Raw genomic sequence first — 10,119 nt, forward strand, 5'->3', positions numbered from 1 at the left:
GCGGCGATCCTGATACCCTCTGGGTTTGTCACTTGCAACACCATGGATCCAACCACTTCATTTCTGGGCTTAGTATTATTGTCTTTTTCAAAAGCTATGAGATGTGCAAGCTGGCCAGTTTTAGAGGTTCTGTCCATGACGGCCAGAGTCTTCCTATTTCTAAAGATACCTAGCTCACATGGGGATTGAACTGTGACCTGCACTGAACTCAGACAGGCTTGTCATTACCTCTGTATTTAAGCCAACAGGGCCACCCAACCCAGAGACTGTTAATTATGGGTGTTAGAGCTCAAACAGGCTTTTCTATACATTAGGAATTCTTGACATGGGGTCTCTGGAGCTCTGGGAAATCCAGGCACACGATGTGTCCATGAAGCTCCTGAAGACCTAGGGAAAATTTTGTGCTGAGACAGGTGCATGTCTTTTATGGTGCAGAAAGTCTAAAGGGGGCCACTGATTTTCAAGGAGATCTGTGATTATTAAAAGGTTAAGAAACGACTGGATCAGGACCACATAATCTTGAGGATTCCCTCCGGTTGTCGAGGTTTAGGCTTCTCTGAGCATTGTCTCTCTAACACTATGCACGGCTCTGCACAGCTCTCCTTTGCCTCAGTTAGAAAGACTGGCCAGGGGAAAAAGGAAGTGCGTTTGCTTGGTGTGTGTTACCAAGTTTTGCTTGTTGTGCACTCAAAAGGAAATACCTCCGACCAACTTCTCCATTCGTGGAGCGAACTGGAGCTGTGTTTTTCACAGAAGGAGAAGCAGTGACTAGGACACAGGTTCTGCTTCCTGTTGGAAAGAAGGCAGAGGCCTCCAGCAAGCTGCCTTGTCAGCATCAGACCCCTCAATGTAAACACAGAGGTCCCTAAACTTACATTCCAAGGTGGTGGAGCCGACGTCTGTCTTGCTTATTGTTGTCTCCCCAGAGCCTCGCATGACTCTGACACATAATAAAAACTTACTAAATATCTTTGGAGTGAAAAAATTAAATCAGCAGAGAGGTGGCTTTCTGGAAAGAATTTTCCGTTGGAGAGCTCAGTCAGAACGTGACTTTGTAACTTCACTTTGGAGAATTTGTAAATTCCCTGAAGCTCCCATATCTGCTCTTACCCAGGCCAAAGTGGCCTTTGTTTGTCAACATCATCTCCCAGCTCAGGACCTTGGGTCTCTGTTACTCTTTTATGTGTTTCTCTTCTTCTGTGGAGCCGTCCGTTGCATGTAAAGAATGAATCAACAATATGGGCCTGTCACTGCCTGAAAACTGCTATTCCTCAGGCGATGACTAAGCTGCTACCATGCTGTATGCAGAAGATGTTGATCACCAAGGCTACAGGCAGCCTGTTTGTTTCTAGAAGTCTCTTTGGCAGTCTTGTGTGAATTGTAGTGTTTGGGCTATATCTAGAGTTTCGGAAGACACTGGCTTTCTACAGGGAGAAGTGTAAGACAGATCATTTTACAAAATTAATTATGGGAACCAGCTCTCATACAGGCTGAAAAATTAATCACAAGTGTTTTAAAGTCACAAAATTCTAATGGAAAGGGACTTCAGAACCTATTCGAACCTGATCAATGATTCTCCCCAAAAGAGATTCTTATCCTACAAAAATCTTTAAATGAAAGTAGGTGTACAAGGATGATCATTGCAATGGTATTTGTAAGAGACATTTACATCAATCGGGGAATAGTTGATTGCATTGTGTTATGTCAATACACTGGCGCAGCTAAAAAGAATTAGGCAGTTTCATCACTAATCTTTTTTTCTAATTCAGCAAATCCTTATGAAGTGCATACGATGTGCCAGGTATTTTTGAGCTGGAACCATAGACATGGACCAATAGACACATCCCTGACCCCATGGAACTTCTAGTTGATCTTACAGGAAGGAGGATTCATGTCCATTCATTCATTCAGTGAACATTTATTGGTACCTGCTTTGTGCCAGGCACTGTTCTAGTCTCCAGAAATATAGCAGTGAATGAAGCCGTCACAATACTTGCTCTCATGTAGCTTATATTACTTGTCAGAACAGAGTGCTATATTGTTAAGTCAAAAGAAAAAGAAGTTCTATATTAGTATATAGAATTGATGATAATATTTTTTTTGCCCTAAAAAATATGGAGGAATATACCCAAATTAATATGATTACACCATGGAGACAAATAATAAAGACTTTCATTTTTTCCTTTTACCTGCTTCTGCTATAGTTTGAATTATATTTTCTCCATTTTCTTTTGTAATGAAAAAATTAAACTTAAGCATTACAGCAATTTTTTTCTGCCCACCCTCCTCATCACAGAAAGAAATGAAGACCTGGGATGGGTTAAGTTCATAAGGTCAAAGTCAAGGTCAGCAGTATGATGTAGCTATCGGCTAGGACTGGAACCCTGGTTTTCTGGGTGGGATCTACTCTACATCAAGTATTTGGACCGGAGAAGATGGCACAGAAAAACAAAAGGTGGTGGAATATGGCAAAGGCCCAGAAGATGGCAAGTGGTAACTTAGAGAATTAAAAACAATACTATAAGATTGAATGTGTGGTTTGCTCTTAGAAGTGCCTTAGGATTTTTCTTCCAGAGCTGCCAACAGAGAGTCCTCAGGCTCTGAAAAGGGGCCGGGGGGTGGGGTGGGGGTGGGGGGAAAGGTGGGGGAGGTGGGGGGAGGTGGGGGGGGTAGGGGGGTAGGGGGGTAGGGGGGAATCCCTGATCTTCTTTGGAGACTGAAAAAAGTAAAATTTTACCACGTTTTGTCTATCACTTCTTCTAGTAATAGATTGAGAATTCCCAAGGTAGAAATTCCAAGCAGTTCAATCTCTCACTAACTGATTCAAATTACATCAAGTCAATTTATATGAACATAAATTGTTTTCTTCCCTTTTATTAAATATCATAAGAGAATGTATTTATGGAAGTAGCTTATTGCTTTTTTAAACAGATATAATTTACATACAAAAAATGCATTCCTGTTAAGCATACACTTTGAATTTGACAAAGGTATACACCTATGTAAATACCACCCAAGCAAGATATAAAACATTTCCACCAACCAGATGGTCCGCATGCCTACTCCCATGATGATTTATTGATTTACAAAATTAAGGTGAACACGATTTTGTCACTAGATTTCGATTGAAAAAGTCGCGATGCTTCTGGAGATAAGTAGAAATGCCCAAAGGCAATCATTTTAAAGATATCATCCTTTTCTGGGACTCAGGTGGGAAACAGGGAAAAGGTGAGGGACAGCCGGCTGCGGGGTTCTCAAGCTTGAGAAGGTTTGGGTTTCGATCACTTTTCAGTGGAAAACCAGTGCAAGGGATCAGTATGAGTCAGAAATGTCAGTTTCAGGCTTCTAGATCCTCTGTATCTTTTTCTCAGCCATAGAGAGGGTGGTGGTAAAGGTTATTCCAAGTCACTCTTACAATCACAGTGGTGAATCTCTTTTGTAAATTCTTGAATTTCTTCTGCTTATGGCATGACTCTTTTTCCAAAGAGAGAAGTGGGATTTAAAAAAAAAAAGTTTGAGAAGGGTTTAATTTAACTACTTATTTCAATGTTAGACAACATTGGACGATCTCTGTTAAGAAAAGAAGGAAATACCAGATTTCTCCATGTATTCCCATCTACCTACCAGCCTTTTTTGTTGTTGTTACATGTGATTTTATCATTACTATTATTATTTTTTTTAGCATAAACAACAGACATTTATTTTCTTACAGTTCTAGAGGCTGGAAATCCGAGATGAAGGTGCCAGTAGGGTTGGTTTCTGGTAAGGACTGTCTCCTCACGGTGCAGATGGCAGATGTTACCGTCTCTCTCTGTCCTCACATGGCCTTTGCTGTGTGTGTACATAAAGTGAGAGAGAGAGCTCTGGTGTCTCCTCTTCTTGTAAGGACATAAATCCTATTGGATTAGAACCTCACCCTTAGGACCTCATTTAAACTTAATTACCTCCAAACACAGTCATAATAGATGTTAGAGCTTCATCCGATAAATTTGGGTAGTGGGATACAATTCAGGCTATAACAGATTGAAAGGATTTTTTTTTAAAAAAGGTTATTTAAGCTATTCATATGTGGTAGTGATGGTGAGACATCTGTTTAAATGTGCACATTATTTTACTATAATAATTGTTTTGTGGGTGAGTCACCTTTGGGAAATACTTTATTATAACTTTCTTTTCTATACTTATGATCTGTTTCATGTTAAGTTGTCATTTCTATATTTTGTATTTGTTGTAATTTCTGTATTTTATATTTGTACTCTTTCATTTGTTTTAAACCTTGTTCATGTAAAAATAGAAATATTTTACACTCCAGTTCAGTGTTTTATCTTCTTTGGGTCAGTTCTGAAGTATCCAAATATCTGTCTATCTGTATCTCATCTGTTTTTGATTTTATTATCCACAGTTTTACTTGTCATCACTGCTCAATTGCACGCTGGATTTAGTTCTGTGTTAGCGTAGGTAGGAAAGTGAGATTGAGCAGAGGAAGTACGAACGAAGGGGCCGTGTAAACAAATGGGGCACCGAGGAAGAAAACACCTGCAAGCCCCAGGTGTCACAGAATGTGAGCATGAGAAAAAGGGGGCATGAGCAGAGATAATACGAAAGCAAGCAAGTTAAATGGGATGCTGAGTAAGAGAACGTACTGGAACAATAACAAAGATAAGGGGAACCACAACTGTCACAAAAAGCATGACAGAAACAACACAGGACACATTATATGTTATGGTTTGCCCCCCGACCCCACCGTGGGCTTTGGACACCACCACACATCCGGGCCTAACCATAAGGTGAACCCCCACTCCCGACCCACAGCAGGAAGGCAACAACATCCCCATTGGTCAAGGAAAAAAGGAGAAGAGACCAGACGAGAGAAAAAGGGATGATGGTGCAGAGACCCCAGTGCCACTGTCCGCTGGGACATGTGCCCACTCCTACCCCTTTTGGATCATGCTATCGCTTGCTGATTAGAAACTGGAAGAGACCCCAGGGCCACAGTCCGATTGGACGTACCACTCTTAAGCCCCTTTAAAAGTGAACTTTCCTCTGGGAGGCTGAGGTGGGAGGATCGCTTAAGGTCAGGAGTTCGAGACCAGCCTGAGCAAGAGCGAGACCCCGTCTCTGCTAAAAATAGAAAGAAATAATTTGGACAGCTAAAAATATATATAGAAAAAAATTAGCCAGGCATGGTGGCACATGCCCGTAGTCCCAGCTACTCGGGAGGCTGAGGCAGGAGGATCGATTGAACCCAGGAGTTTGAGGTTGCTGTGAGCTGGGCTGATGCCACGATACTCACTCTAGCCTGGGCAACAGAGCGAGACTCTGCCTCAAAAAAAAAAAAAAAGAGTGAACTTTCGCTTTAATAAACTTTGTCACTCTCTGCTTCCGAACTGTCCCTTGCTTTCATTCTTCCATTGGGAGGACTTCAGCAGCCGGTAACACTTGTTCAGAAAACACTTAAATGAAAAGTAACAACTGTATAGATGTATGGAAGGTTGTTTCACACATTTTTCTTCTAATAATACAGGTTTCTTGGTTCATGTCTTCATCCCCAAGTTCACTACTAGAGATTAGCAAGAATCTCTTGACTTTAGTGTTGACTAAATCTGAGGTTGAAGTAAGGAGTGGCAGCGAGGGGACTTTAAAACCTGCCAGCTGCCCAGGCCTCAGTGACGTTCCCTGCATTTTTTATTGTTTTTTCCGACATCCCTCTTACTCCAACAATCTTCCTATTACATAAGTAGCAGTTAAACAGCTTGTAATCACCACGGGAGAAAAGAGTTATCTGAATTAAGAGAAATTCAGGTAAAAACTAAGAAATGTGACATTTATTCTAGCTGCCTTATTTCAAGCGAACGTGTTTATAAGGGACGCTTGGGTGAGACGACACACCTGAAGCCAGTGGCCTTACAGTATGATGGGACTCTGTATAAGAATCTCTATTTATGCGGAAGACACACATCTTGTTGGATTGCTTGTTTCGTTTATTGTTGTTTTTTAACTTTTTATTTTGAAATGATTTGAGACCGATAGCAATATTGCAACAATAGTACACAGAGTTCCTGTATTCACCATATCCTCTAGCATCGACAGCTAACACAACAGTGGTACATTTGTCAAAATTAAGAAACTACCATTGGTGCTGGACTGTTAACTAAACTGCAGACTTTACTTGGATTCCTGCTGTTAGTTTTGAAAATTTAAAATTAAACACTTTTAGAAGAATTCAGTAGAGTTTCAGTTGAAGCTGGAATTCCCCATTCTCTGTCTTCCCCATGAAACCGACTCCCCGGGAGCAATTAGAGTTGTTTTTTGCTTTATCCTTCTAGATCAGCGCTGCCCAGTACAAATACAGTGGGAGCGGCAGGTATAATTTTGAATTTTCAACTAGCCACATTAAAAAAAGTAAAAAGAAACAGGTGAAATCAATTTTAAGAATATATTTATTTAATTCCATACCTCTAAAGAGTTGTCATTTCCACGTGGATAAATATAAAAATCATCAACGAGAGAGTTTACATTCTTTTGTTCATTGTAAGTCTTAAAATTTCAGCATATATTTTACATGTATAGCACATCTCAATTCTTTTGTTTTTATTTGTATAAATGTATGGGGTACAAGGGTAATTTTGTTACATGGATATATGGTGCAGTGGCGAAGTCAAGGCTTTTAGTGTCTTCATCATCCAGCTAATGTACACGGTACCCATTAAGTAATTGCTCATCCTTCACCCCGTCCATTCCCCCACCCTTCCCAGTCTCCATGGTCTGTCATTCCACACTCTGCCACATTTTAAGTGCTTAATAGCCACATGTGGCTAGTGGTATTAGCATAGTTCTAAGGGGTGGCAGAGGCGGAAGAAGTGGAGGAGGTGGCAGGGCAGGTAGGAGAGTCAGGCACACTCAGTGTAACTTCTATCAAAAAAAATTCCCATATAAAGGGACCCATGCAGTTCAAAGCCAGTTGATCAAGGATCAACTGTAATGACCTGATGTATTTTCTACTTTGTAGAAGAACATGGGCTTCATAGTACAGCCTTTGTATGTTTATTAAAGCATTATTTCATAATCTTCCATCCTTCTAGATGCTTGGTGATGTTTGAGTTGCTTTCTTTTCTGTCTTCCTGGGATAAAAAAAAGGATGATTGTACTTAGATTGTGAAAAATATAGTATGTCATGTGAATATACAAGCATTTCCACTTTTGTAAGAATGCAGTTTTGGGACTTTTTTTTGTTAAAACATTTTTTAATACATTACGTAAACAGTACATTGGTACATTCTTGTTGTAAAATACTCAAATGATAAATAAATGTATAGCCTCAAACTGAAACACCCTCCTGCGTAAGCCTGCTTCCCTATCAGATAGGATATTCAGAATAGTTTGCTGGGTCCTTTCCCATGACTTTCCCACAGAGATATAGATGCATATATATGTACATATGTTGTCATTTCATTGTGCTGTTTTTGCAAAATGAGTTCCTATGAAATAAGTGGCTGTGGGAATTTTTTAAATTTAATATTTCTTGGAAATATTTCCATGTTAGAGTGTCCCAATCCAGTTTCCTAGCATCCTTTTCATACATGCCTTCAAAAGCCCCATTAAAAAGTGGGCAAAAGATACCAACAGGAGCTTTTCAAAAGAAGATAGACAAATGGCCAATAAACATATGAAAAAATGCTCAACATCATTAATCAGGGAAATGCAAATTAAAACCACAGTGAAATATCACCTTGCCCTAGTCAGAATGGCTTTTATTAAAAAGTCCAAAAGCAATAGATACTGGTGGGGATGCAGAAAGGAACACTCATACATTGTTGGTGGGAGTGCAAACTAGTACAACCTCTATGGAAAACAGTATGGAGATTCCTCAAAGAACTAAAAATAGACTTACCATTTGATCCAGCAATCCCACTACTGGATATTTACCCAAAGGAAAAGAAGTCATTTTATCAAAAATACACTTGCACTTGAATGTTTACTGCAGCACAATTCACAATTGCAAAGATGTGGAATTAACCAGAGAGCCCATCAATTCATGAGTGGTTTAACAAAGTGTGGTATATGTATACTATGGAATACTACTCAGCCATGAAGAAAATGAATTAAGGCTGTTTGCAACAATTAGAATGGAACCAGAGACCATTATCGTAAGTCAAGTATCTAAAGAATGGAAAAACAAACACCATATGTACTTGCTATTAAACTGGAACTAAACAATGAGCACACATGTGCACAGAGGGAAGTAAAACTCAGTGGAAATCAAACAGGGCGGAGGGAGAGGAGAGGATGGGCAAAAAGCTACCTAACAGGTATAGTGAACACTATCTGGGTGATGGGCACAATTGTAACCCTGATTCAAGCGTAACAAAATTGATCCATATAACCAAAAACATTTGTACCCCCCATAATATTTTGAAATTAAAAAAAAAAACACTGGCAATCTTAATCGACACATTATTAGCAGCTGAAAGGTGTATATAAATTATACTGGGGCACAGCTTGGCTCTACTTCAGTTTTCAATTAGCAATAATCACGCCTCGGATAAACCTCATTGGCTACGCTAACTGCCACTCCGCAAAGCTAGTTTTTAAAGATGACAACTTGTTTTCCTAAACTTTCAAGGGCAGAGACTATAGATTTGTTTTATTTGCTTAGAATGTTCCATTCTTAGCATGGGGGACTCAATATATATTTATTGAAATAATGTCCGTTGCATGGCAAGAGCCGCGAGCCGCGGACTAAGACTAGTTAAACCCAGCTTTCACTTCTGCCTCTGCCCCGCCCCCCCCCCCGCCCCCAAACTTCGATGGGTCCGGCACTCAATTCCTCTTTTTGGATCTCAGTTCATTCATCTATAAATTGATGACGTTCGCCCCAGGTAGTTTAAGGTCCCTTTACAAATTAGCAATCTTAAAGTCTGTATGATTTTTCAGGCCTGGAGTCTGACTTAAAATCAAGATTTTTGCTGAATCTTTAAAAATAGCCCAGCAGAAAACAAGTACTCCTCCAGCCCTCTAACAACGACCTGTTGTTCAAATTAGAATCTGTTCAAATTAGTTAAGTGCATCAAATCTAGCTAAAAGATTGGCCGGCTGGAGAAATCTTATTTTCAAACCTACTTCCCACTGTTCTTATGTAAAGGTGTGGCAAAGAGATAGAGAATGGAATTTTGGGAGAAAGTCGTCTTTACATATAAACACCTGTGGAGATAGAGTCACAGACACACCTGGCGGAGGAAGGGAGCCCTGTAAAAGAGAAGCTGGAAAACCGCCTCTTTACTCTCTGGTGAGTACAGTCCTCTGCAAGCGTGTGCCAAAGAGAAAACCAGGACATTGCTGCTTGGACTTTCTCGGTATTAAATGGGATATAAGGACAATGATGACTGAGCCAATAGAAATTATGGGAGGCCGGGCGAGGTGGCTCACACCTGTAATCCTAGCACTCTGGGAGGCCGAGGCGGGTGGATTGTTTAAGCTCAGGAATTCGAGACCAGCCTGAGCAAGAGCGAGACCCTGGCTCTACTAAAAATAGAAAGAAATTAGCTGGACAACAAAAAATGTATAGAAAAAATTAGCTGGGCATGGTGGTGCATGCCTGTAATCCCAGCTACTTGGGAGGCTGAGGCAGAAGGATTGCTTCAGCCCAGGAGTTTGAGGTTGCTGTGAGCTAGGCTGATGCCATGGCACTCTAGCCTGGGCAACAGAGTGAGACTCTGTCTCAAAAAAAAAAAAAAAAAGAGTTAAAAAAAAAAAGAAATTAGGGGAAATTTACACATAATGGAGTTCTCTGGATTTCTTGGGAGATAGATTCTCATTTAAATGGAATCATGGACATATACCCTGAGCTATTTAAGCTTTCCTGGCCAAGTTCACGGTGAAAAAAATAGAAGGGAGGAAAAAAAAAAAAACCTACAGAAAATTGTGTGGTACATTTGTGTTAAGCCATATTTCTTTAGTCTGGCTTGAAGCTGACTTTAGGTTCAACACATACTTTGGCTGAGCCTAGCTTCATCTGAAAGGTGGGTATTATATAATAATATGGAAATGAAAATATGCATGTCGCGGGCAAGGCTAAATTAGCAGTTTTATGATTAGTAAAAATATTTATAAAAAATAACT

The 10,119-nt window shown here is 40.1% G+C and overlaps 1 pseudogene; it reads right to left on the minus strand.

Moving 5' to 3' along the window:
* Window positions 1-8,408: 8,408 nt before the first annotated feature.
* Window positions 8,409-8,583, minus strand: LOC123638961 (annotated as a pseudogene).
* Between the last annotated feature and the right edge of the window lie 1,536 nt (window positions 8,584-10,119).

Source organism: Lemur catta, chromosome 5 (genome assembly GCF_020740605.2).
Source record: "Lemur catta isolate mLemCat1 chromosome 5, mLemCat1.pri, whole genome shotgun sequence".
NCBI classification, from domain to species: domain Eukaryota; kingdom Metazoa; phylum Chordata; class Mammalia; order Primates; family Lemuridae; genus Lemur; species Lemur catta.